Genomic DNA, 26769 nt, shown 5'->3' with positions numbered 1-26769 from the left:
TAGAGATGAATTTAGACAAAACACTAAATGGTAAGGGAGTCAAAGAACTTCATGGTGAAATCTAAGCAAAAAGGAATGTATAAAACAAAAGAGAAAGATGTTTAAAAAAGAGAGAGATTAAGGATATATTATTACCTCTTTTCAAATGAACCCTGGGACAAAGGACTCCCTTTTCAACAGTAGATTTACCAGGAATAATAGGCTTCTGCTGTAGGAAACAGAAGTATGCCTACTTAAGTCAAATCTGAAATTTTCTGCTCTGAAATACTGTGCTGTACCTAATATTTAAAAGATAAGAATTCTATGTCAAGTGATTTTTAGAAAAACAGGTGAGCAACTGCAGTATCAGTATTTCTACAAACACTGACAATATACTAAATCTCTTAGTACAGTGCCTGGCACATACCATGGAATCACATTTCTGGCAGGCGAGGGAGGGGGCTCAGATTCACATAGGAAAATTACACTTTGCCAATCCATTAAAAGACAGAATATAGACATTCCTCTCTCCATAAGTCTGATACAGCCCGTGTATTCTCCAGTGTTGGACAGTGAACATAAGATGATGCATTTGGTTGGTGCAACATGTGTTATCACATGACGCGAGGCAACGTTATACCATAAAATCACGCAGAGACCAAGCATCGAAACATGCTCCTGGGAGGCATCATCCCAGCCTCCTCCAGACACCAAACTCTGAAAAGGGAGGGCAGGCAAAGGCCAAATCACCAGGCACATTCCTAGGATCCCTCCTCCTTGCCCTGCCCCCAGCTCTTTGCTTTCACTAATTCAAATGAATGTATGATGATTCCACATGTTAGGTGGAAGGCAGTTTGGGATCTCAATAGCCTAAGAGTTGGAGCCAGATTTAGGTTTGAATTGAGATTCTAATATTTATTAACTATATGACTCTGGGCAAATTATTTAACATCTTTGAGCCTCAGAATTCTCACATTTAAAATGATGGTGATAATACTGTAAGGAAGTTGGGATGAGTGGATGAAGATAAACATAAAGGATCAGGATAGTATTGTACAGATAGAAGCCTCATGAAAAATATGACTTTGACTTAATTCCTTCCTCAATTAGTTCCCTTTCTCTTACCAGCTGGACTCAGGTACACAACAGTTTCTTTCTCCAATGAGAAAATGCTCTGATAATTAATGTGCAATAATTTACACTGTATGCTTCACATCAACTATTAAAATAAAGGGATGATTTTCACCAGGTGTAAATGTCATGTTAAATCCAACAATTTGGGACTTCCCTGGTGGCGTACTGGTTAAGAATCTGCCTGCCAATGCAGGGGACACAGGTTCGATCCCTGGTTCAGGAAGATCCCACATGCTGCAGAGCAACTAAGCCCATGTGCCACAACTGCTGAGCCTGTGCTCTAGAGCTGCAAGCCACAACTACTGAGCCTGCGTGCCACAACTACTTAAGTCCACTCGCCTAGAGCCCGTGCTCCGCAACAAGAGAAGCCACCGCAATGAGAAGCTCACACACTGCAATGGAGAGTAGCCCCCGCTTGCTGCAACTAGAGAAAGCCTGCACACAGCAACAAAGACCCAATGCAGCCAAAAATAAAATAAATTAAAAATAAAGAAATGAATACACTTTAAAAAAAAAGAACATAAATTATAAAAAAAATCCAACAATTTTATTTCAAGAGGATAAACTGAGCCATGAGTCAAACTTATAGGATTTTCACTGTCATTTTTAGTTTCAAATGTGGCTTAGAGTCCCTTGAGCTTTATTATGTGACAAATAAAATATAAGGTACTGAAGAATCAAACTAAAAAAAATGATTCACTGCTATAGAAGTTACATGAAAAGATACATTCTTAGTAAAATATTTGAATTATATATGACAGTTTTTAGAATTTTTCTCCCATTAAGTTGATTTCCAAAAATTCTGCATGGCCTTCAAAAGAAAACCGAACAAGATTTTGAAAAAAAGAAACAAAGACTCACACATATGCCATTGTTGAAAATCTAATGATGTTTCCAGTGTCAACACACAAAACCACTGAATTAAAAAAAAAATTTTCTGAACACATAAAAGAGGGGTAACATGAAAAATACAGATGCCAAGTAACACCTGGATTTCTATTTTTCCAGGTGGGTTGCCCTGAAGGCAGAAGCTAGACAACGCTTTACCTCTACGACTTCAAAATACATGTAATAAAGAAGTTCAGGGACCTCCCTGGCGGTCCAGTGGTTAAGACTCCGTGCTCCCAATGCTGGGCATACGGGTTTGATCTCTGGTGGGGGAACTAAGATCCCGCATGCCACACAGCGCAGCCAAAAAATTTTAAAAATTTAAAAAATAAAATAAATAAAACTGAAAAAAAAAGTTCAACATGAAAGAACACCATATTAAAATACTAGAAATAAACAGTCAGAAACTTCAAAAAAAAAAATCAGATCACCAAATTTTAAAGACAAGTCTATAAAGATATCGTAGGCCTAAAAGAAGTACATAATGTCTCTGATAAGTGGGGTGCAACTTCCTAAAATAGAACTGGAAAACAAAACAAACCAAAAAAAAAAAAATCCTTTCTTTCTAAAAATCTAAAAAAATAACCACCCCACCCCCCCAGCAAAACCAGGAGTTTACAGATATTGATGGAAAGACATCATCAATTAATTTGGTTAGTTACACCACCTAGCCAACTATTGATATATTGTTTACAGATAAATTATTAGTACAATTATCTGAGGCAATTGTAACGAAAAAAAATCACTTTGACATTTATTCCTCTGTACACAGGGTTATTTCCTAAATGTGTAATCTGAGACATGGAATATTTGGCTGGCTTGAGGAAAGGCAAAATACAGTTCCAAGAGTTCTCAAGCGTATTATGTACGCATATACTTTTTAAAATCAGAAATCTATTTTAACTGATCAAAATTATGTTGGCAATTATACATAAAGGTCATTATTAGTGAAGTTTAAATTATGTTAAATTTAAATAACATCCGAAAGGGTTTCGCAAACACTGACAAATAAGAGAAAGCGCAGTCTGGCTCAATTAATGAAGGGGCTCCACCCACCAAGATCCATCAGTAAGTCACTATGTGAATGTGACCAAATCACTCAGAATGTTCTAAGCTTGCCGAGCTAGATAGCAGAGAGTTGGAATATAGTTAATAATATATAAATATATTTAATTTTTTTCAGACAAGGGCAAAGCTAATTAAAGAAATTCACCTGAATGACGTGGATATAATAAAAATGAATACGGAAAACTTTCTACCCCACCCCATTCTCTCTTCCACCTCTAAGAAATAAAGAAATCATTTTATAAATTATCCAGGGGACCAGCGTCCAGAATGTTATTCCATTAACTTAATAAAAAGAGAGATTAGGGCTTCCCTGGTGGCGCAGTGGTTGAGAATCTGCCTGCCAATGCAGGGAACACAGGTTCGAGCCCTGGTCTGGGAAGATCCCACATGCCGCGGAGCAACTAGGCCCGTGAGCCACAATTACTGAGCCTGCGCGTCTGGAGCCTGTGCTCCGCAACAAGAGAGGCCGCGATAATGAGAGGCCCGCGCACCGCGATGAAGAGTGGCTCCCACTTGCCGCAACTAGAGAAAGCCCTCGCACAGAAATGAAGACCCAACACAGCCATAAATAAATAAATTTAAAAAAAAAAAAAAATTAAAAAAAAAAAAAAAAAAAAGAGAGATTATTTTCTTCCATTTCAAAATTTATTTTTCTTCTAGATGCAAGAGAAATACTAGGTAGAGGGTCTAAATAAAACCAAGGAGACTGAAATAGAACAATCACACACATATAAAACTGACAGCCTGCATTCTTTCCCCCCAAGTCAGACAGTCAAAACGAGATACTTTCTGCTTAGCGTGCTTACAGATTGCACTGGTGGGACTCTCTGATATCCATGTCTGATCAACTGCTCCTTGTTGCTGTGTTCTAGAAACATCCACCAGCCCGTCCCACACATTTATTTCTATTCTAGGTCCCACTCCCACCTCTGCTATGGGATAGCCACATACTGCTCTTTTGCTTATTTTCTACATGTGAAATGGAGATAACAGACCCACTCCAATGGATAACATGAGAAACACCTTCGACAGCAGGATATAACATCGCCAAGAACTAAGTCAATAAAGGGAAATGGAACAGAAACTACATCCTGAAATCACTTTCAGCATGATGCTACGTTAACAACATGAAGAGGGTGAGTCCTTCCCTATCTCCCTGCAAAGCCTGGAACCTAGGTGAAGAATCACAATAAGATAGAACCACTAAGACTGGGCTCAGGGTTTTAAAAGAGAAAAGGGGCAAAGAAATAGGATTCTCCTTAATTTAATGCAGTCGTGGCTATTAGGGCAACAGATGGAAAATACACTAAGTTGAGAGATGGTAACACTGCAACTCTGAAGACCAGTAACCAGCATTAATAGAGAGAAATGCAGCGAGGGACAGTGTATCAGTTTTCTACTGCTGCATAACAAACTACCACAAACTTAGCAGCTTATACATGGGTCAGAAATCTGGCACGGCATGGCTGAGTTCTCTGCTCAGGCTGAAATCAAGATGCTGGCTGGCTGGGTTCTCATCTGAAGCTCAGCGTGCTCTTCTAAACTCATTCTTTGTGTTGGAAGAATTCAGTTGCAGTTGTTTTCTTCTTGCTGGAGGACTACTTACTCTGGACTCCTAAAGGCTGCTCTCAAGTCCTTGCCCTGTGGCCCCCTCCCTATCTTAGGGACAAGAACCTGCCTTATGTTGAATCCCTCTCATGCTTTGAGTATCTCTGACCTCCTCTTCTGTAACCAGCCAGAGAAAACTGTTTTGAAGGGCTTGCCTGATTAGGTTGGGCCCACTAAGGATAATCTCTCTATCTCAAAGTCAACTGATTGGGGACCTTAATTACATTTGCAAAATTCCCTTTGCCATATAACATAACATAATCTGGTATAACACCAGGGGATGGCCATCAGGGGGTCACCTTAGAATTCTGCCTCCCACAGAGAGTGATACAGGAAGAAAGCTGGTCATTCCAGCACACAGCAGATATAGAAATTAAGTCAAGAGTATTACGGGTAAACTTTATGTCTCTTCCAAAGAGGCTTTATGGGTAAAAGTAATCACAATCAATTTATACTTTGAGATATTAGGAGACGAAACTGCTGTTACCTTGCCCAAGCTGAGTGGAAGAGTCAAATAAGAGTGCAGCTCTGCTTATGTTTAACATCTCAAGTAGGCCAAAAGAACACAGTTCACTTAAGATTCTGGAGACAAACAGAATCTAACGATCAGATAAATTTAATTGAGAAATGAATGCAGCTAAAACTTATTAGTCTGTATTTAAAAATAAAGTTTAAAATAATTTCCAACAATTTCACTTGGCTTTTTAAAATTAATTGGATATAATAATCAGAACTTTTAAGTAGTTTCAAAATTATTACTCTATATATGATGCTTAGGTCCCAAGGTTTCTTCGCTACGTTCCTTTGATTGTACTTTTAAACCCTAGAATAGAGAGGGAAAGAACATTTTTTTCTGGAAAGCAAGTACAGGCCACTGACATGGAGAGAAATGTGCCTACCACTTGAACTCCATTCATCTGTACCTCCTTGAATGCATCCGACTACTGCTGGGCACTGGCTCCAAAGGACTCCTCTGCTTTTTGGATTTCATGATGCTGACCCTGAACTGCCACCCTGGCTGGGATTAAACCACCACCTCACTCATCTGTTCCAAGGACCACCAGGAAACCACACACCTTTTGGGAGGTTTGTAGAGGGTACTTTCCATTTAGATTGTAAAGAATGTACTCCAAAGCTGGATGCAAGAGAGCTACACAGCATTTAACTGCACTGGTTCAATACACAGAAACGTTTTCTGCCTTGGAGCTGTCTTCACTACAGAGAATCCCCAGATTAGTCCCACTTATGCTGACGCTGGAGTTCCCTCCCCAGTATTTCTACTGCATGGACCTGCATGGACCTATGTAGAGAAATATTTATAAATATTTCTGGGGAGATACAGCAAGGGCATAAAGTTCTACCCAGAGTCCTTCAGATAAAGGGCGATTATGAATATAGTTTGAGCTATATTCAGCTTTGCCAATTCATTACTTTGCCCTGATATCAGTTGCACTTAGAATTACACACAACTGTCAGGCACAGGCCAATCCTGAGCTCCAGGTCTATATATCCAATTGCCATCTGGATATCACCAGCTGAATGCCCCATGAGAACCTGAAAACTTGATATATCTCAGAATGATGATCTTTCCTCCAAGAGCCCTGGCTCCTCCCATCTCTGTGTGGGGTAGCTCTACCCTCCCAGTCAACCAAGCAGTCACTGCCAATGGTACCTCTTCCCTCATCACCTACATCCAACTCCTCACCAAATCGCATGGGTGCCTATTGATCCAGAGGCAACAGAATGCAGTCATTACGGGTGTGGACTCTAGAAACAGCTTGCTTCAGTTCACATCCCCAAACTGCCACTTGCGGGCTGTGTAACTCTGCAAGTTATTTAATGTCTCTGTACTTCAGTCTTCTCAGCTGGAAAATGTAGATGATGATGATGATAAGAATAATAGTGTCTACTTCACAGGGCTGTTGTAAGGATTACATGATTAGTGAATATAAAGCATTTACACCAGGCACCTGGTACAAGGTGAGCCCTCAATAAATCTCAGCTAATATTATTGTTGTCATTGTTCTAGCTCAGTCTCTCTGGGCTCCATGCCTTTCTACACATCCCCTCTGCTCTCACTTAATGCAGGCTCCCAACAGCTCTCAGCGGGAATATTGTGAGGGTGTTTCCGTCTAGATTGTGGCACCCCTCTAACCTAGCTTCCATTTTGCTGCAATTAGAGTCTTTCAAATGCAAATCTACTTTCATTATTACTTTGCTTAGAAATCTTCAATGGCTCTTCACTGGTAAGAGAAAAAAGTCCAAAATCCATGGAGTACCGCATGGAACCCTTCCTGACCTGGCTACAGCAATCACACTGGGAAGGTCTGAGGCATGAGAGGGCCAAAGAAGGGCCCATAGATGGAGACTAGCACAGCCCTGTGTGCTATCTATCTCGGGTGTCCATGGGCTTTTCTCACGTTCATCCTGTTGCCTAGAATGCCCTTCCCCCACAGTTGTTCAAGCTAGAAACTTGAGTCTAACAAGAGTCTAACACTGCCTTCTCTGTCATCTTTGCAAGACATCAGTTCTTCCTTACTTTCTTCGAATGTCTCCTTAATGCCTAGGATAGTCTCAAGTCCATACAAGACTTTCCCATGCTAGGTGCAGCTTACCTTCCCAGCAAGTCATCCTCCAGCATGACACAAACAGAACTAGTTGGGGTTCTCTGAAGTAGTTTCCTTAAGGGATCTGCTTCTCCTACATGCTTCCTTCGGCCTAGGATGGTCTACTATACTTTCTCCATCTGGTAAAACCCCATTCTTGGTGAAGTCCTCACTGGTGCATCCCTTCCATTTTCCATCCCATGGATGGAACTGTTTCCTTCTCTTACTCTCCTGGCACTCTGTACGCATCCTTCCCAGGGTCCTTCTAATGACATTTCATATTTGTGGGCCTGGCTTTCCGTGCTAGGCTGGGAGCTCAAGGTCTTGGCAGCCCAAGTACTTAATACTAAGTCTCAATTTACATTTGGGGAATAAACTCCTGTATAATTGGCGTTCTTCAGTCATTTTTCACTCTTTAAATTCAGAATGAGAGTCTCACCATGTAATAACTATTTCTTACAGAATAGAATCTGGGATTTTGCTACTATATTATCTAAAACTCAAACAAAGCCTATCAATCCCTGGCATAGATTGTTAGGAGAAAGTTAATGTAAAAAGGTGGGCTCATCATATGAGGCAACATTTTTTTTTTTTAAATTCTGAATGGAGCAGAATTTTAAATTTAATTATTAAATTAATTTAAAAATTAAGTTTTAATATATAAATTTGGAATCACAGAATTTCAGAGCTAGAGGGAAGCTTGGAGAACCTAAACGCCACCTGCCTTCATTTTATATTTGAAGAAATGGACACAAGGTTCCCAGTCAGTTAGTGGCAACTGAAGACTTCCTGTTTCTTAGTCTTAAACCATGCAATCCCATTAAGCCAGATGAAAAGGAAAACTAAACGGCCTGTTCTATAAATCTGATTTACCCAGATTTCACACGAGCACATATGCAGTTCACCTAAACTGTATATCTCAGTATAGCTTCAGAGCAAACCCAGCCCGGATGAATATTGTGAAGAACAGAAAAGACAGACAGCTGGTTCTGAAGTCTGAGTGCAAAGTTTGAATCCTGACCCAATACTAGCTGCGTGATCCCAGTTAAGTCACAATAATCTCGGGAGCAGTTTTCTAATTGAAATGCAAATAACAGCGCCTCTTTCATAAATTGTCGTGAAGATTAAATGAGGATGTTGATGAGTGCGTTCTGTGAATCACAAATGCTACACAATTGTCAGGTATTAATAAAATAAAATATAAGGTAAGGTATTAGTTTACACTGTATTTTTTTTTTTTTTTAGTGTTAAAGAGTATCCTTTTTTTTTTTAACATCTTTAATGGAGTATAATTGCTTTACAATGTTGTGTTAGTTTCTGCTGTATAACAAAGTGAATCAGCTATATCTATATATCCCCATATCCCCTCCCTCTTGCATCTCCCTCCCACCCTCCCTATACACTGTATTTTTTTTAAGCATTGAAAACTAGTCACTAGTTAATTGTTCTGTTTATCCTTATATCTTTCTCTCTCTTTCTTTTTACTCCAGCACTTGTTCTGCTCATTAGAATTGCACTAGATCCTAAGTAAGGAAAAGAAAAGGAAGGGAGGTATTACTTGAATACACAAAAATTCAGTTTTTCCTTAGGCTCTATTGCAGTGACAAAATACAAATCTCTCTTTAAAATAAGGTCACGAGTATATCATCAGCCTACAACTGTATAACACAGATTGCTACTTACCCATATATTCAGACAGGCTACAGGCCTCACACAAGCTCAGTATCAGGGAAGCACAGAATCTTCAAGTTGCAAGGGGCACTGGGGGTCATCTAAACCCATTTTTAAAGCACATTTAAGTGAGAAACCTAACTAGAAAAGAAGTCACAAATCACTATACTATTTTATACTTCAACACACAAGTTAATTATTTCATAGGTTATACCTGACTATAGATTATAGATGTGTATTAATAGATGGAACTACATTTGAATGTCCCCCAGCAGTACTTTCATATGCTACAATCTATGATAACATTAAACTTGAGATAGCTAGCTTATGACACTGAAATATACATAGAAATATTATTAAAAATTTTGAGTTCTTTCTCCCTTTACTTATGATTATAAACTAAGACACCAGAATGGGACCAAAGTCAAGGTCAAAAGAAACAGGAAATAATCAGGGATGTAACCCAGGCTACAAATCAGTATTGCATGAATTTGGTTAACATAAAGCAGTTTACCAGGGTCTGATACATTTCAAACCAACACGGAAAAAAATTGGCATTAACTATACAGAGATATAAAGTATATCTGGAACCAGATAAAAGCCTTTTCTCTCAGCATATATATTCAAACGGATGAATAAAATTTTTAAAATAAAGCTTTAAGCATGGCTTTATCCTGCTGTCAACTTACATGTAAATAGAACTTGTAAACATCAGATGTTTTACCCACTTTCCTTCGTGAAACATCCTTATAACATTCTCTTAATTCAGCATGTTGTCAAATAGTACTTATTAAGCACTATTCTCAGCAAATGAAAGAGAACAGCCCCTTGTTCTGTGTTGTAATTTGGCACAGACAACGTCCTCCCAGGCCAGCCTTCTGAAGGGTATATCAGGGCTGTTCTAAAGAAAGATCACAACAGTAAGTCCCAAAAAAGGCACTTAAAATTCTGTACCAGTCCCAATTAAGTGTCTGTGTGATTGAGTAAAATGTCAACCAAATCATCCCCCGGCTCCTCCCTTCCACTATTTTCACCCCAGTGGGCTGGCATACATCAGTTAGTTACCACTCACTTACACAGTCCACTATAAATGTGCTTAGGATTTTCTATACATTTCGCGTTTAAACTCTATTAACTCAGCGGCTCTCACTTAAAAAAAAAAAAAAAAAGAAGCTTTTCCATATTTAGTGATAAGGAAACACAGTTATTTAACCAATTGGCTAAACTGTCATCGTGGTACAACATCCTTTTTGGAGACTTTTCCCATTAACAACCGTGAAGATCTCCCTAGGAAAAGAGTTTCTATTTTTAAATGTAATTTAATACTGTTTGAGGTAAACAGTGATTCCAGGTATATATGATAAACATTGTGGAGGGGACACCTGCCTCACGAGTCTACTCATTATTCAGGTCTAAGAGTCTCTTTTAGTGGCTACAAGAATGCATTCTGTGCTCTGTACCACCTTGTAATTTGGAGCAGATAAAGAAGAGAAACAGGCATGAAAAAGTCAAGACATTCAAGATGGTACAAGATTTTGAAGTGCCACCTCTGCGGCCAAGATTTAAGTCCATGGGCGTTCAGTGAAGGCGTGTAGCCAACCTCAAAAGAATACAGCCAAACGGTCAAGGACCAAGGCTGTCTAGTCCAGTCAAAGATATGTGGACCAGCTAATCTGACTACAGATTTCATGCCTTGCTCTCTCTGCAAGGAGTATTTCTTTTTATCTAACCCGCGTCTCTCTGGCACCATTCCCCTTTCTTCAGCTCTTAGTGAGAAAGGAAACAACTGCTCAGTATCCTTCTCATGACAACCCTTCACATATGCGAAGACTTATTAAGTGGCCTCTTGAACTTCTCTTCAAACGAAAGATTCACAACTCCTTCACCCTTTCCTCATGGGCCTTATTTTTTTAATAGTCTTTTGGTTCCTGCTATCGCTCTTCTCTGGATCTTGTCCAGTTTTCTTTCTTTAGTTCTAGAGCCCAAAAGAAAATAAAATGTTCTGCTAATGGCCTGGCCAACAGCGGGCAAAGCAGGATTGTTTTACTGTTCTTAAAAATTATATTTTTTTACTTATATTAAAATGTGCATCTCAGGATGTAAAGTAAAACACACACATGACAGCAATTCTTGCTTCAATTTATATTTCACTTTATTGTATACAGGTTTGTTCTTTCCATTTCTGTTTTCTACTTCCTGTGAGTTTCAGTCTTTCAAATGTGTTACTACTTTATTCTACAGAAATTCCTCTTTTTAATTCTACTTAGAGCTTTCACAAAGTAATCAACTCAATCAATTAAACATTCCCTGAATAGCTAATGAGTTTGCCGATTATTTTATCAGTTCACTCCTATGTCTGTATTTCCCTCATTGCCCCAACTTCCCACGATAGCTTCCGGGAGCTCCAAGTTTAGGAGAGCCACATACCACTGCAAAGCAACAAAACAGATATCAATTTAACTAGATAGGAGCTTTGCACTAGTGAAGTTGCATTTTACAAGAAACACACGTCATCTACTAAAAATTAATAGTAACTACCATTTAGTTAGCAGTGATGAATTTCCAGGAACAGTGTTAAGTATTGTTTTTAAAAGTCAATAGCTCTAAAAACTCTTTTCTCCAAATTTATGGATGAGAAAAACAACAGCTCCAAGAGGTGAAATAATTAGCCCAAGATCACTCTGTTAATAAATGGCAGAGCTGGAGAGAGAACCGATAGTGCTTGACCACAGTGATATCTAAGGTAGTTGTGGTCTGGTTGTAACACCAATACCATAAGAGGCATGAACAGCAAAGCTGGTAGAAGCAACATGCTTACCACCCACTACCACACATGCAAACTTCTACTCCAAAGGACTGTATCACTCTATTCTGCCATGTCACAAAAATTAAAGTCAGGCATATGGAGAAAAGTGATACTTTGTGTTGAAATTAAGCATCTAACCTTAGAGAGAAAAACTGGCATTAAACTCACTGAGACAGCTAAAATGACTCACAAATATTTCCTATTTTCCTTCCAACCATAAAAAAAGTGACCTTTCAAAAATGTCACATCATTTACTAATATATTAAAGCTGTATTTTCTAAATCTGAAAGTTACATTTCTTAGGTCTCAAAAAAGTGGTAACATACAACAGTATGGAGAAAAAAAGGGGTCCAGGGCAATTTAAGAAAAATTTCATGAGATATGACTATACATGGAGGAAAAGTACATTATAGAGAGTTCTAAAAATGGTGGTGGATTATGTAAGTGGAAAGGCATTATATTTTTTAAAAAAATATATAATTAGCAATGCAGTGATCTTTGAGATACAGAGCAGCCACCTGGAGGAAAACTGTTAGAACAGTATGACAGCATATGAAGGAAAATGGTTGAAAAGCTTATTATATTTGCAAGTTTGATAAATTGTGTAACCTTCCTAAAGGCCACACACCATTAGAGGTTTTAATTATAATAGGCCGGCAAGTTTAAACATGGTATTGTAATAGATCACTTTGGAGGGTTCCGTCTAGTTTAACCCTTCACCAATAAATGTCACTCTTTCCCCACAGAGAAGGAACCCCAGATAGAACATTTGGACTACATGCCCGACTGCCCGGACACAGCTGATTGGCTCAAGAGAGGACACATGAACCCAAGATGAGCCAATGAGACCATTTTCCATCTTTTCAGTTCCTTGTTTCATCCTTTGCTGCATTTTGCCCTTGGATTTCATGATACTCCAGTATTCTTTTCTGATTAAGCAGCTTGAATTTGTTTTTATCATTTGAAAAGCCCTAGCAAAGGTTTACATTTTCAAAAGCATTTATGGAATGAATTTTATGTTTCTCTGGGTACTGCCCCTTTCCCTGAAAAGATAACTCTCTAAAAATGAAGACTGTGGTGATCACTTACTTCCCTTTACTACTGGGGGATAAAAAGGACAAGGTCAATGTTGGAGATCTCGAATCTATTGCCCATATTACGACTTATTATCTCCATCAAAGAATAAAGGGAAATGCCCCAGTTCAAATTTGTATGCACTGTTAGGGTTTTTGTATCTCAGTAACAAGCTAATTCAAACTATACATCATTCTACACTAGTTATTAGAAATCCACTCCTCTTAAATCTTCCCACTGATATTCTTCCCCCCCCCCCCCACTGATACTCTAAATCATTTTAGTGACGTTAACACCAATGATCTGCCACTTAGGATTATTTCTCTCGTAAGAATCAAATATATGTAGTTCATAAGACAACGTCAGCACTCTGGATAATGATGTCCACCTCCCAGAATCACTGTCCTAGCACTCAATAACCAAGCCTGAACCTTTCATAACAAGACAAAGCCCTTCTGCAAAGGAAGCCATGGTCACCTCAGAAGGAGAGGCTGCATGCTATTCTGAATTCGGGTGCTGCCGTGAGTCTCACCACACAGTACTGTCAAATTCTAAAAGCGATTTCAAGCTGAGAGAAGCCAGAGAACACTTCAGTTCGCCGGCTGTGTTTCCGGCCTGGGTTCTTGACAACATTTTAATCTGTGTGGATAAAGAACACTTTACTTCTTTAATGAAAAGCACTGATCCAACTAGAGGTGAACTTTAATTCTAAACAGAGAGCCTTTCTAGCTCACCCCTTCCTGGTGCAGGGGAGGAATGACATTCTTTAATCTTTATTGCTATTGACCTAGAGTATACAAGTAAAAAAGCAAAAAAACAGCTAAATACTTGGCCACTTTCTGTACTACAAAGATTGGTGAAGACATTCAAAAAAAGACCAGAAATCACGGTTTGTCACAGACAATCCACTAACAAGAAATCCAGTAACATGTTACTATATCCAGTTCTGATACAGTAACAATTTGGTTTCCAACAGCATGTCACAGCATTATAACTTCATTTGAATTCTGAAACACAACGGATGTCACTGGAAGTTTTAAGAAGACTTGCCTGGGACTTCCCTGGTGGTCCAGTGGTTAAGACTCTGCACTCCCAATGCAGGGGGCCCAGGTTTGACCCCTGGTCAGGGAACTAGATCCCGCATGCCGCAACTAAAGATCCTGCATGCTGCAACTAAGACCTGGGACAGCCAAATAAATAAATAAATATTTTTTTTAAAAAAAGAAGCCTTATCCTTTTCTGTTAGCAAACGCATTACAGGATAACTGTCATGGCATAATCACCAATCAAGTCCTAGAACACTGTAAATCAGTCTGTACTATAGCACTGCCATGAGAATGGACAATAGCATTGCTGAGTGAAATCAAAGTGAGAGGAGGCTGGTGACTGGAAGAAACAACTGACACTGAAGCACAACTCTGCATGCGTTCAGACCCAGAAAACAGACCAAAGGCAGTCATGTTAGGGTGTGCTGGTGTCTCAGAGTATCTTAAAAATGTGAAACCCAACCTTTAAAACATTCTTACCAAATGAATCTGACTATATTACAAATGAATGGCACACATAAATACACTGAAGGGGATGGAAGGAGCTGACCCTACTAGCTTTGAAAACCATGTTTTTAACTTGCTATTGTCATGTTAAAGAATAAAAGACCTGTAAACAAATACTGTACACTATTGCTAAATTTGTCTATGGGCAGAGAGGAGCTCGGCAGGTCCCTAAAACTCTCAGGAGAGGAACCCTCTCTGACCAGAGAAGTGGTGGTCCCAAGAGGATGGGCAAATCACTGTTGCTTTTTTATTTCCCTGGCCTCTTGCAGCATCCCCCTGGACACAAATGCAATTGCAGGCAGTGCAGGGTAGAGGAAAACCTAGAGCTTTGACTTCTTGGCTAGAGGACTGGGAAGTGGGCCCCAAGGAGCCAGAAAATGCCAGCAGGATCACAAAGAGAAGGAAGCTCAAGAGAGAAATTTTGCAAATTTGTACAGCACTCCTGGGCTCACCTCCGAGCTGCGCATGGTTCTGACTTTCAACAGCCTACCAAACGCCTAGAGCACTAACTGCAGCATACACCAATGCCCAGACCCAGCCTGGCTACAGGGTGGGGCACAAGGAAGTCAGATCCAATTAGCACGGCAAAGGTTGTGAAAACTGAACTGTCAGTGGAACCACAGCCTGAAAAGGCAGGTGGAAACTTGTAACCTGAACCTAACCTGTTGAATGTCTGCTAACGCAAAGCAGAACCCAAATCAATTTTCTGCTTAAAATTTAAACAAGACCTCAAGACCCTGAATTCCATAAAAGGACATTCAACATGTCCCACTTAAAAACCAAAATTATGTGGCATACAAATGACCAGGAAAACATTAACTTGGAAGGGAAAAGACAGACACCAATCCAAATACTGAAATTATGAGACAAAGACTTTAAAGCAGCTGTTAAAACTATGGTTTAAGAAGTAACAATGAACACTCATGAAATAGATAAGAAGTCTCTCCCTAAAACCAGAAAATATAAAGGAGCAAATGGAAACATTAGAACTGAAAAATATAGTAACTAAAATATTAACTGATGGATTCTATAATAGAATGCAGATAATAGAGGAAAACGTCAGTAAATCTGTGGATAAATCAATAGAAATTATCCAACAGAAAGAAAAAAACCAAAAAGCAAAAAACAAAAAAAACCTGAACAGGTCCTCAGGATCCCATGAGAATATACCAAAAAGTCTAATATTCATGTCATCAGAGTCCCAGAAGGAGAAGAGAAAGAACATGTGCTGAAAAAAATGTTTGAAAAAATAATGACTGAAAGCTTTGAAACCTGGTGGATATAAACTTACAGATTCAGAAGTCTCAGTATACACCACACTGAATAAGCTCAAAGAATTCCAGGCCCTGATACATACTATCAAACTGCTGAACACTGAAGACAAAGATAAAAAGCCTGAAAGCAGAAGATTATAGGGACCCACCGCCTAGGAAAACAATGAAATGACTGCTGACTTTTTGTCAGAAACCATGGAGGCCAGAAAGAAGTAGAACATTTTCCAAGTCCTGAAAGAAAAGAATTGTCATCCAGTGAAAATACCCTTAACAAATGAATGTGAAATAAAGGCACTCTCAGATGAAGAAAAACTAAGAGAAAATTTGTTTGCCAGATTTCCTCTTAGAAAAAAAAAAAAAATGCTAAAGACAGTTCTTCAAACAGAGAAATGGTACCAGAAAGAAACATCAGGAATAAAGAAAAGCAACAGAAATGGTAAATATCTGGGAAAAGAGAATATGCTATTCTTCTCCTCTTAATTTCTATAAAATTTGTATGGTGGTTAAAAGCAAAAATTAAAACAATGTCTTTTGGGATTTTCAATGTACGTGGGATGCTAATAAAGCAGCAATTAGAAGGATACTTATAACACGAAATGCTTGTACTATAAAAGTAGAACGGTCTGAAATCAACAATCTAAGCTCCAACCTTAAGAAACTAGAAAAAGCAGAGAGAGATAAACCCAAAGCAATCAGAAGGAACAGAGCAGAAATCAAAGAAATGTTAACAAGAAGAAGGAAATGAAAGCAGAAATCAATGAAATTAAAAACAGAAAAATAGAGAAAAAAAATCAATCAAAGCTAAAGCTTAACTCTGAAAAGTCAGTAAAATCGATAAATCTCTAGCCAGGCTGACAAAGAACAAAAGAGACAGAAAAATTATCAACATCAGAAAAAATTATCAACATCTGGCTATCAATAAGACCCAGCAGGCATGGAAAGGAAAACAAAGTAAGCACATAAGAACAACTCTACACACATAAATTCAACAATTTAGATGAAATGGAATAATTTCTTGAAAACCCAAACTATCAAAACTCACTGAAGAAAAAAATATATAACCTGATCAGTCTTCTATTAAGGAAATGAAATTTGTACTTAGAAAACCTTCTCAAAAAAGAAATCCCAAAGCCCAGATCATTGGCAAATTCTACCAAACATTTAAAGAAAAAATAACACCAATTCTACACTGCTTCTAGAAAATAAAAGAAAAGGGAATACTTCCAAACTCACCCCTGGGGTCAGAATCACCATGTTAGCAGAACCAGACAAAGACAGCACAAGAAAAGAAAATGACACCAATATCCCTCATAAGCCTCAACAAAATATTAACATTAATAGTAACATACCACTTTCAACTGGAGTTTACCCTGAGAATTCATGGCGAGATTAATGTTTCAAGCCAATTAATTCACCAAATTAACAGGCTAAAAACACAACCCACACATGATCATTTCAATTGATATAGAAAAAGCATTTCACAAAATACAACACCCACTTATGATAAAAACTTTCAGCAAGTAGGAAGAGAACAGAAACTTTCTAATCTCATAAGGACATTACAAAAAAAAAAAAAAAAAAATCCAAAGCTAACATCACACATCATGGTAAAAGAATGAAAGTTTTCCCCCTAAGATCGAGAACAAGGTAAGGATATCCACTCATCTGTTTCCAATATAATACCATTTACAACATTTGTTAAAAAAAAAAAAAAGAAAGAAATACTTATGTATAAATCTAACCAAACATGTACAGGTATGTTTCTATACAGGGAAAACTATAAAACCTTTGAAAGAAATCAAAAGAAGATGTAAATAAATGCAGAGACATAGCATGTTCATGGATTTGAAGACTCATTATAGTTAGGAATATCAATTCTCCCCGAAATGATTTATAGATTTAACACAATTACAATCAAAATCCTGGCAGGAGTTTTACTGGTAAATATAGACAAGCTGATTTTAATACTCATAGGGAAAGGCAAAGGAACTAGAACAGTCAATACAATTTGAGTAAGAGAAAGAAAATTAGAGGACTCACACTGGCTGATTTTAAGACTCACTATAATCAAGACTGTCTGGTATGGGCAAATGGATAGACACAAAGGTCAATGGAACAGAATAGAGAATCCAAAAATTTATCCACACGGATACCATCAATTGATTTTTGATACTGAAAGCCAGCTTCTCACTGCTGGAAAAAGAAGTTACAAATAAGCAAAAGAGAAAAGTTAAAATGAACCTTGTGCTGGATATGAATCAGAGATTATACAGTATGAACCCCCTCAGTTCATACACAGACGGATATGAAAATACATAGAGATACGTGTGTGTAGACATTTGTTAGTTTACATACATATATTTCCTAACTTTGTCTGCAGAGAGGCCTAGAAGCAGTGACACTCCAGTAGCAATAAACATACCTTTATTAAAAGGAATCAGGGCTCCTTGGAGAAGTGAGGGCTGAGGTAGGGAAAATAGAAAATAAGCCTGGAACATCTTGTGGGGTCAGAAAGTAAGAAAGTGCTTTTAAAAAAAAAGATGAAGGCACACAGAAGAACATAGAAATCGCCATGAGAACTCCTTAGAGCCAAAGCTGGAACAATTTTATCAACAATAAAATAAATATCCATGAGTCCATGCTGATATAAATGAATGATAATAAAAAAATAAATATGAGAAGACAAATCTTCCTTACATAAGAATTCCAATTCATAAATGTAGATGGGATGAATGAACAAAAAAATCACCATTAGAATACCACTGTAACATTGCTGCAGGCAAGATCCACCGATGAATGCTAAAATGAGTGGGCAAAAGTTAAGCAGAAACATATATATATATATATATATATATATATATATATATGCATGGTCTCAAAGTGTCTCCCCCAAATATTAGTTAATTACAAAGGGATCAACAGTAACTTTACACTGGAGAACCTGGCAGAGACCACCTCATCCAAGTGATTAATGTTAGACATGTAAAAAGCTATGTGGCCATCACGTGTTCAGAAGAGAACATCACCTCTGCAGTATCCTTGGCGGTAACAAATTACCTCAATCTAATCAAGAGAAGACATCAGACAAACTCAAAGTGAGTCACAATAAATGACCAATACTTTTTAAAAGTGTCAAGATCATGAGAGACAAGGAGAGACACCAAGGAACTGTGACAAATCAGAGAAGCCTAAGGAGGTGGAAAACTGAATGTAATGTGGGATCCTGGATTAAATCTTGGATAAAAAAGGACAATAGCCAAAAAACTGGTGAAATCCAAATACAGTCTGTTGTTTTAATTAATAGTATTGAACCAATATTAACTTTGATAACTGTTACTACAGTTATTAGGGGAAGATGGGTTAAGGGTATACGGGAACTCACTGTACTATTTTTGTAACTCCTGTAAGTCTAAAATTATTTCAAAATACCAAGTTAAAAAACAAAGCAAAAGTTTTCTAACATTATTAAATTGGTTGTCTGAAAACTAGGTCGTTTTTGTCTGTAGAAACATTATACATGGTGGATAGGTTTGCAGAATATCCCACAAAGTCTATTTAACCAATAATGAGATTCTTTTCATAACAGGAGAAATCAATGTAGTTATAATGGCAGTAATTAAACAAAAATAATGACATAAAATAAAAATCTGATTGTCTAAAAATGTTATATGAGGAAAAGCAGTCTATTTCAAAAGGAGAAAGATGCTGCTGTAGATGTAAAATTTCACGAAATTACTTTAGAGATATTATGCCTAATTTCGCAATGGAACCTGGAAAAGGGTGAAGGACAGGGGGAGGAGTACTCGAGTTTGAATTCCTAGAGTGTGCGAGGCACGGCTTTAGGTGCTTTCATGCATGATCTTCGTTAATCTTTCTTATTACCTTGTGAGGGAGGTATTGCTAGCCCTGTTTTACAAGTGAAAACATGTCAGTGAGGTCTCACAGCTAGTTAAGGCAGTAGAACTGAGTTTCAATCTCAGGTCTGATTAATTTCAATGTCTCTTTCTCTGTATTTACTGCCTCTAACAAAAACTGAGTCATTCTCCTTAGATAAAGGGCGAGAAGAACAGTGAAAGGCACCAAAGGGAATGAGTATGATAAGAGAATAAAGAAGGCAGAACTAATTAAGTCATCAAATGATAAAGGAAAATACTGGTGGAAGAGGTTTTAGATCAGTGGTCTCCACACGAGAACCTCAGGGCTGGGGGGATGGGAAGGGATGTAAGAGCTGCAGCACAGAACCAGCCCCTATCGGAGCTGTTCTCTGGAGTGCCTCTGAAGGTCAAGGAAGTTACACAGAACAACACAGAACATAGAGCCACTGCAGCTTCCCACTCTTGCAATCACTGTAGCTCTGCTCTACTGCTCATTTAGATGAATGTGTGTAAAACTTTCAATGATTTAAATGTAGAGATTCACAAGTAAGAAAAATAACTATTACAATAAGAAGAGGACATATGTTTATCTAGATCTTTCTAACCTAAAAGAAACACTACAAATTAACAGCTGGAACATAAACTCTTGAGTAAAAACTAGGCCTTTTTTTGTAGCCAATTATCAATGTCCCTTCTTATCCAACCTGATGAAGCCACTTAAGTCAGATGTCATTTCTGTAACTTCAAGCAGCTTCATTATTAGGACTGTTTACATGCATCACCCTGTTCATTCCAAGAGTTTCTCTTGAATTTTATTTCTAAATTAAAGCAAAGCAGGATAATAGTTTAAGAAAAACACATTATTCTGATTAGATATTTTCTGATTTAAAACTGAAAAAACCTCAAGTGCGAGAGGTTTATTTATTCTGAATATGTAATTGTGAGGTACTGAGAGGGCAGAGATTTTGAAGACAGAGAAACAGATTCAAATCCTAGCTCCCTCACCTACTGTAAAAGTTACCACGGAATTAACCGAGAAATGCCAGGTCTAGCTCCCAACTCCGCCTCTGCACACAGGGAGCCCTTAATATATGGCTTAAGAGAAAGTAACACATGGCTGTTCATGTCACACACAGATTTTAAACCATTATAATGATATAGAATCATTAAAATGGCAATAGTGACAGCTAGGCAACAAACAAATTCAACCAACCAAAGTAACGTGCTATGGTTGAAACAGCACCAGACAGAGCTGGGAGATGTGGACTTTAGTTATATTTCGACCATTACTCAGCCAGCGACCTGGAGACAAGTCACCTCCAGCCCCTGCCTCCTCCTGCAGCCTCTTCCATCATAGGAAGGGGTCAGGGTAGGACTGTCTTGGGGCTTCCTTCTAGCTCCCGGGTTCTGCTACCCGGTACCGGGGACGTGAGAAAGGGCTGAATGAGAAAATGTGTAAAGGGATAAAAACTGCCTGCCATTAGTTCTATATGGAAAGGACGGAGGTGAAAGCAACTCCAGCCTGCAAGCATTCGACTGTGATCCCGAGCTCTCTGGTGTCTAAAATGCCACAACCAGAGATGCTGGTAGAAACTCACTTTCTAGAGTATTCAGAGGTAAAGAAGAAAGTGAGCACCGGGGATGATGAATGTCAAGGATGACGATTACACCTTGAAACAGGGTACCAAGCTGAATGGCCCCAAGTCAAGGCCACTCTACCTCCAGATACAGACAGGCGGAAACTAGGGGGCTTTCAAACACCAGAAAATGGGACAAAGAAGGATGCTTTAGTCGCTGTATCTACTTCCTTCTTAAAAATCCGATACAGATAATTCAAACAGATGCTTTAAAGAATGTTTCAGGTCTAACTTACTTGGAAATTTGCTTTTATTCCCTTCCTGTGCTCTTCACATCATTAAACCAGGCAAACCGAGCTTACCTTCATGCAATGTTTATGACCCTCATATTTCATCTAACAACAACTGGACTGGTCTCTTTACAATGGTAAACTAATAGCCAATAGCTCAGAATAGCCAAAACCCAACACTCTTAAAAAGCCTAGAATAAAACAATTTATTGAACTACTGTTCCCACCAAAAATATGAGGAACTAAACATGTACAGCACTCCCCTTCCCCGTTTCTATATTCTTTTTTTTTTTTTTTGGATCCTTTATAAATTTACCGTACATTTATTGGGTTTTTTTGAATTTTTGAATTTTATTTTATTTATTTTTTATACAGCAGGTTCTTATTAGTCATCCATTTTATCCACATCAGTGTACACATGTCAACCCCAATCTCCCAATTCATCACACCACCACCAGCACCCCTCCGCCGCTTTCCCCCCTTGGTGTCCATACGTTTGTTCTCTACATCTGTGCCTCTAATTCTGCCCTGCAAATCTATCTTTTTGACTTGGAAAGGAATGAACTTCAGCTGCCATTTCTACTCTCAGCAAAAAATAAGGAAGGGAGAAGGCCTACAACACAAAACTAAATAAGAGACAAAAATAAACACGCTTTATCTGGCACAGAAAGTCTGTTTGCTCTGGTCTAACCCTCAGCTCACATGCAAGCTAGCAGCCTTGGGATGGCCACCAGCCCTGTCAATTTATGGCTTCAATCTGTGAACTTCCTTCCACAAGGTCCTACTAAGCCCTCACACTTTCCTCACCTTGGCCGGGTGCCTGGCTCCCATGATGACAGCTAGCACTCCTCCACACGGCCCCTCAGCCCTAGAGGCAGCTGAACCCCTTATCAAACTGACCCTTCCCCTCAGGGAGCTGTGAATCTCACAAACTGTGCTGAGAAAGGGGGGATCAGAAACAGAAGACAGACCCCATTCTTTCCTGCCCCTGGAACAAACGAGTGTCAAGAACAAAAGCTTGTCAAATCCTCATCCTGTTAAATGACACTGAAGCACGAAAACCAGGAACTGACTTTGGCTGATTTATAAGTTTACAATGGAACTTAACTTTTACTTTTTATCTTTGGGCAATTACCTAACTGCTGAATCTCAGTTTTCTTATCTGTAAGATGAAAACTGTAACAATACTACCTTCCAAGGTTGTTTTGAAGATATGTATGTCTGCCAAAAAAGATTTTAAAGGAATTATCATTGAAATAAGCGTTAAATATTCTCAAGGTGAATAATTTGGGGGCCTGGTGTCCCCCACGCAAGAGCTTCCAGGTTGGAGAATGGAAAGAGAAGCAGCACCTCGTCTCTGACTTCTGCCCCCGCCCCAAGGAGTAAGAGTGGCTCATTGCAGTAAGGACTCTTGGTGGGGAGTATATATTGTTGGAAAAGGTCCCCATCTGATCCCTAGCCCCATCCACACCCCTGCTTTAGACAAAGGTGGGATATTGTGACCGAGTTTTACTGACTTTATTGAGCTGGCACTATTATTTGAAAGACTAAGGGGTGAAGCTACAACATTGCAGAGGGTTCTTACAATAGCTCTCTGGATTAAATACCAGCCTCCCTATTTGAGAAAGAACAAAACTGAGGCGTGAAGCCTTGACAGGCACTGGAAGGCAGGCTGCAGAATTCCAAGGCCCATTTTCTTCACCGTGTGCTGACAAGTTCGGTTATTTAACCGAGGAGTTGTAAAGAAGCGAAGTTGAGTTCTTCCCCCAAAAGAACATGGAGGAAGAAGGCAGAATTACGCGAGAATAAGAGCCTTGGTTCTGCCCCAGGCTGACATCAGATAAGCCTGGAATTGGCCCGCCCATCAAGAACCCAAAACGGAAATTTGTAAAGGAGAAACTCCGTGACTGCTTAGGTAAATTTACTTCTGATAAGGTGATGCTTCAGATGGCTTCTCCGGTCCTATAACACCTCTCCAACTGAAGAGGGCTCAACAGATTTACAACCTGTGGGTTGGGCCTTATTCTGGGTCATTTCTGGACCAAAAAGATATTGAAGAAGCAGTTAAAATGCTTTGGTTGCAAAGTCACAGGATGAACAAACCATCTTTAATAATGATAATTTTTAAAAAACTTTAAAAAGTGGGGTTATTTTTGGTAAGACGATTCCTGGTCAGTGGTTGAGATAGTTGACTGAGGGCCATGCTGGCTGGAGCATCTTAGCACCCATTCTCTCTCTCTCTCTCTCTCTCACACACACACACACACACACACACACACACACACGCACGTGCACATACGACCTTTATTTACACTCAGGGAAAGTACTATAAACAACGAAGTAAACAATGAAGGTGCGAGCCCAGCCCCCAGCCCTACCCAGGGGATTCCAGCGCTAGGTTCCTGCAGGAGGGCAGGAGGTGCCTGGCCAGCATGGGCCCCCTCCTGCAGCTTCTGCACATCTGCTCCCTTCTCCTCTCTCACTGGCTGGCCTCTGCTTACACCTTGCTCCATACTTCCTGATGACACCAGTCATTTATTTGTTTATTCACTAATTTATTTAACATAAATAGCACTTACCGGTAGAGAAGACAATGTTTTAAAGGCACTACAGAAATTAATTCATTAAAGCAAAAGGATCTGAGGTGGAAACGATCTTTTTTTTGATGAAGAAAATGGGGCACAGAGAAGTAACTTGCTTAAGCTCACACAGTTTCCACATGACTACAACCGGCTTCTGGCACTTCTCCACATCATGATGTTTTAGCTTCAGATCCCAGGACTGTTGCTATTTGCTATTAAACTGTCCAGAGTGAATTAACCAACCAGCCACGTGTAATACTGAAAATAGCACACTGCCTGTATTCTTGTTATCATTACTCATAATTAGCACAAGCACATTCCAGAGATAAAAAGATGAGCCCCAGTAAAGGCGATGAAGTTAAGAAGTCTGGGCTTTTGATTCTGTTTCTTCCTCTAATGTCACAGTACTATATTTTGATTCTATGACGCATCTCCAAACTTGGGCTGCGTCTTAACAATCACTGCTGGCTAGGTGGTGGTTCTGCTGTATCCTCATTTCCTGTGCATACCCATTAGAACTTGTAGTTTGGAAGAAGAGCCTGGAGACAACGGTAGAGCATTCCTAAGAAATGCTGTCTCAGCAATGCTCTTGACTGCACAGAGGACCATATTGTGTAGGAAAAGCATGGACATCTACAGCTGAGTGGCAAAATAAAGCAGAAGAGTTCAACTTGGATTGTAAAGAAGACTGAGAAATACCTAAATTTGTTTCACATATATTTTCTTGTTTCTATGGCCCAAGAATGGAAAATCTATGTCTAAGTAAGTCTCAAAGAGCTTATTTCACAAGTATAAAATAAAACTGTAGGTGATAAAAAGCACCGTTACAGTTTATTTGGCATCTGTTTTCTTTCTTAACTATATATAAAGTAATAGTGCCTTTTACAATGGATAATTTTGTAAGAGTCAATGAAATACAGAACTAGTAATCATAACTAGCAGTAGCTGTATCAAAGACTTAAGAGACATTAGGACCCCAGTTCCTACAGTATCTCTGAAAGAGACAAGGATCCTCTGAGGAAGCCTAGAGGTGCAGAAGCAAGATCTCAGATAGTATGCATTTCAATATACAGAAAGCAGTATTTACTGTAACTAAGACTATTTTAAAATTTTTTTCCTGAAATTTGCAAAAGAGTTTGGCCTCTGGTAGCCCAACTCCATGGACAGCCGTGATTCACCATTCTCCTCTGTAAAATGGGGATAACAGTGTTTAACTCCACGCTGCTGCTGTGAGGATTAAATAATCCAGCTAAAGAAAAGCACACCACTTGGTACAGAGTAAACACTCAGTAAATGTTAGGCCGCTACTAATAGTCACCAGTCAAGAAAACACAGCTTCGAAAAAAATGGAAGAAGCAGATGAGGAAAGCTGCTACCTTGACCCGGACTTCTGTGGTCGTGTTCTCTATTTAGTGACTGCTCACCCAGACACAAGCAACTGTTTCAACAGACAGAGGCCTTCCCTTATATCCAGAGATGAAAGCAGCCCCCACTGCAGCTTTATTTCTCCGTTTCTGTAATCAGACCCAAATCTGAAAGGGTTCCTTCTTCGGACACAAGCCAACCCACATGGCAAATCTCTCCATACACAGCCCACCCTCCCAACCCCGTACAGAAAGAAAAGTGCTCTGAGAGTCATCTGGAGACACAATGCACCAATATTTTTGCTTGCATTCCAAAATATAGCAAACTTCCTGTCCCTGCTGCCGCCTACCGAGTTCCTTGGAAAGGTCACTGTCACAGCGCTGGGGGCAGTTCACAAACTAGCCCCAGAAGGCAATCCCGTGAGGCTGAACCCCGCTTCTATCCATTTTCACAGCAGGTGCGAACTGTAATTTCTTTTTGCAGAAGAAACCCCTCTGAAGTGGCTAGAAGCAGCCTTGCCAACTACTAAACTAAATTACTGAACTGCTACATGAAAACCATTATTGATCTATCTTTTAAAAATAAAAATCAGTATTGAAAATCTGTTGTTCTACTTAATACTACTAAGTAAACTATTTTATGGCTTTATATAATGCCCGTTACCCTTTATATCACAATGACAGTATTTAACAGGTAATACTCAATTTTTATATTCATCACCATAAAGTATGAAGCTAAGCTATTTAGAACAAAATGATTTTCTTAACAACCTGAAAAGCTAAGTATACCAAAATAATAACTAAAGAATAGAAACCAATTTATGTGAATTCAGTACAAAAATTCCACTGCAGCTTTTCATTCAATGTGTGATATTTGAAGGTAGCTGAAGCTCTTTGAAATATAAAGGACATTTTCAGAGACACTGACACCCTTAAATTTAAAACATGCTATTTACAAAACAAGCGGTATCACTGCCTGCTGAACTAGGCATATTAAAGCACTAAAAAACATTCTGTTTTAGTGAAAAATAAAAGTAATAAATGACGTTATAAGAAAACTTTGTAGCATATTATTTGAAGAGTAGAATAGACTGTGAAGTTTCCAAACTCAACTTTGATTTAGATGTAAACTTTCAGCATTTACAGCATATGGGATGTGGCAGTTTCCAAATCACCTGCATGTCTTAAGCTTTTGCCCTCTACTCAGTAGCTTTGTTCATTGTGCAGATAAGAGGCTGATGGAAAGAGAGATGCTTTCATTGAAAGATCCCAAACAAATGTTCTCAGAAAATGAAGATATTGTTCTAGAACAGAGACCAACTGTTCAGGTTAACAGAGCAAGAGTCTTCAGTACTACGCTGACTTGTATTTGCTACTGTAAAAGAGAACATGTGTATTCTTCAGCTCACAATAGCAGTAG

General features: G+C 38.9%; 1 protein-coding gene and 1 non-coding gene across 3 annotated transcripts in view; one reads left to right on the top strand and one right to left on the bottom strand.

The window, feature by feature from the left end:
- The window catches only part of GAREM1 (GRB2 associated regulator of MAPK1 subtype 1), a 206267-nt gene that overhangs the window by 146633 nt on the left and 32865 nt on the right, over nt 1–26769 (bottom strand). The window lies entirely within an intron of this gene.
- TRNAG-CCC (transfer RNA glycine (anticodon CCC)) lies at nt 13893–13965 on the top strand. The gene has a single exon. It is a non-coding gene; the product is annotated as a tRNA-Gly (tRNA).

This window comes from Eubalaena glacialis, chromosome 15, assembly GCF_028564815.1.
Source record: "Eubalaena glacialis isolate mEubGla1 chromosome 15, mEubGla1.1.hap2.+ XY, whole genome shotgun sequence".
Classification (NCBI taxonomy): domain Eukaryota; kingdom Metazoa; phylum Chordata; class Mammalia; order Artiodactyla; family Balaenidae; genus Eubalaena; species Eubalaena glacialis.
This window is presented reverse-complemented; position numbering and strand designations above follow the sequence as displayed.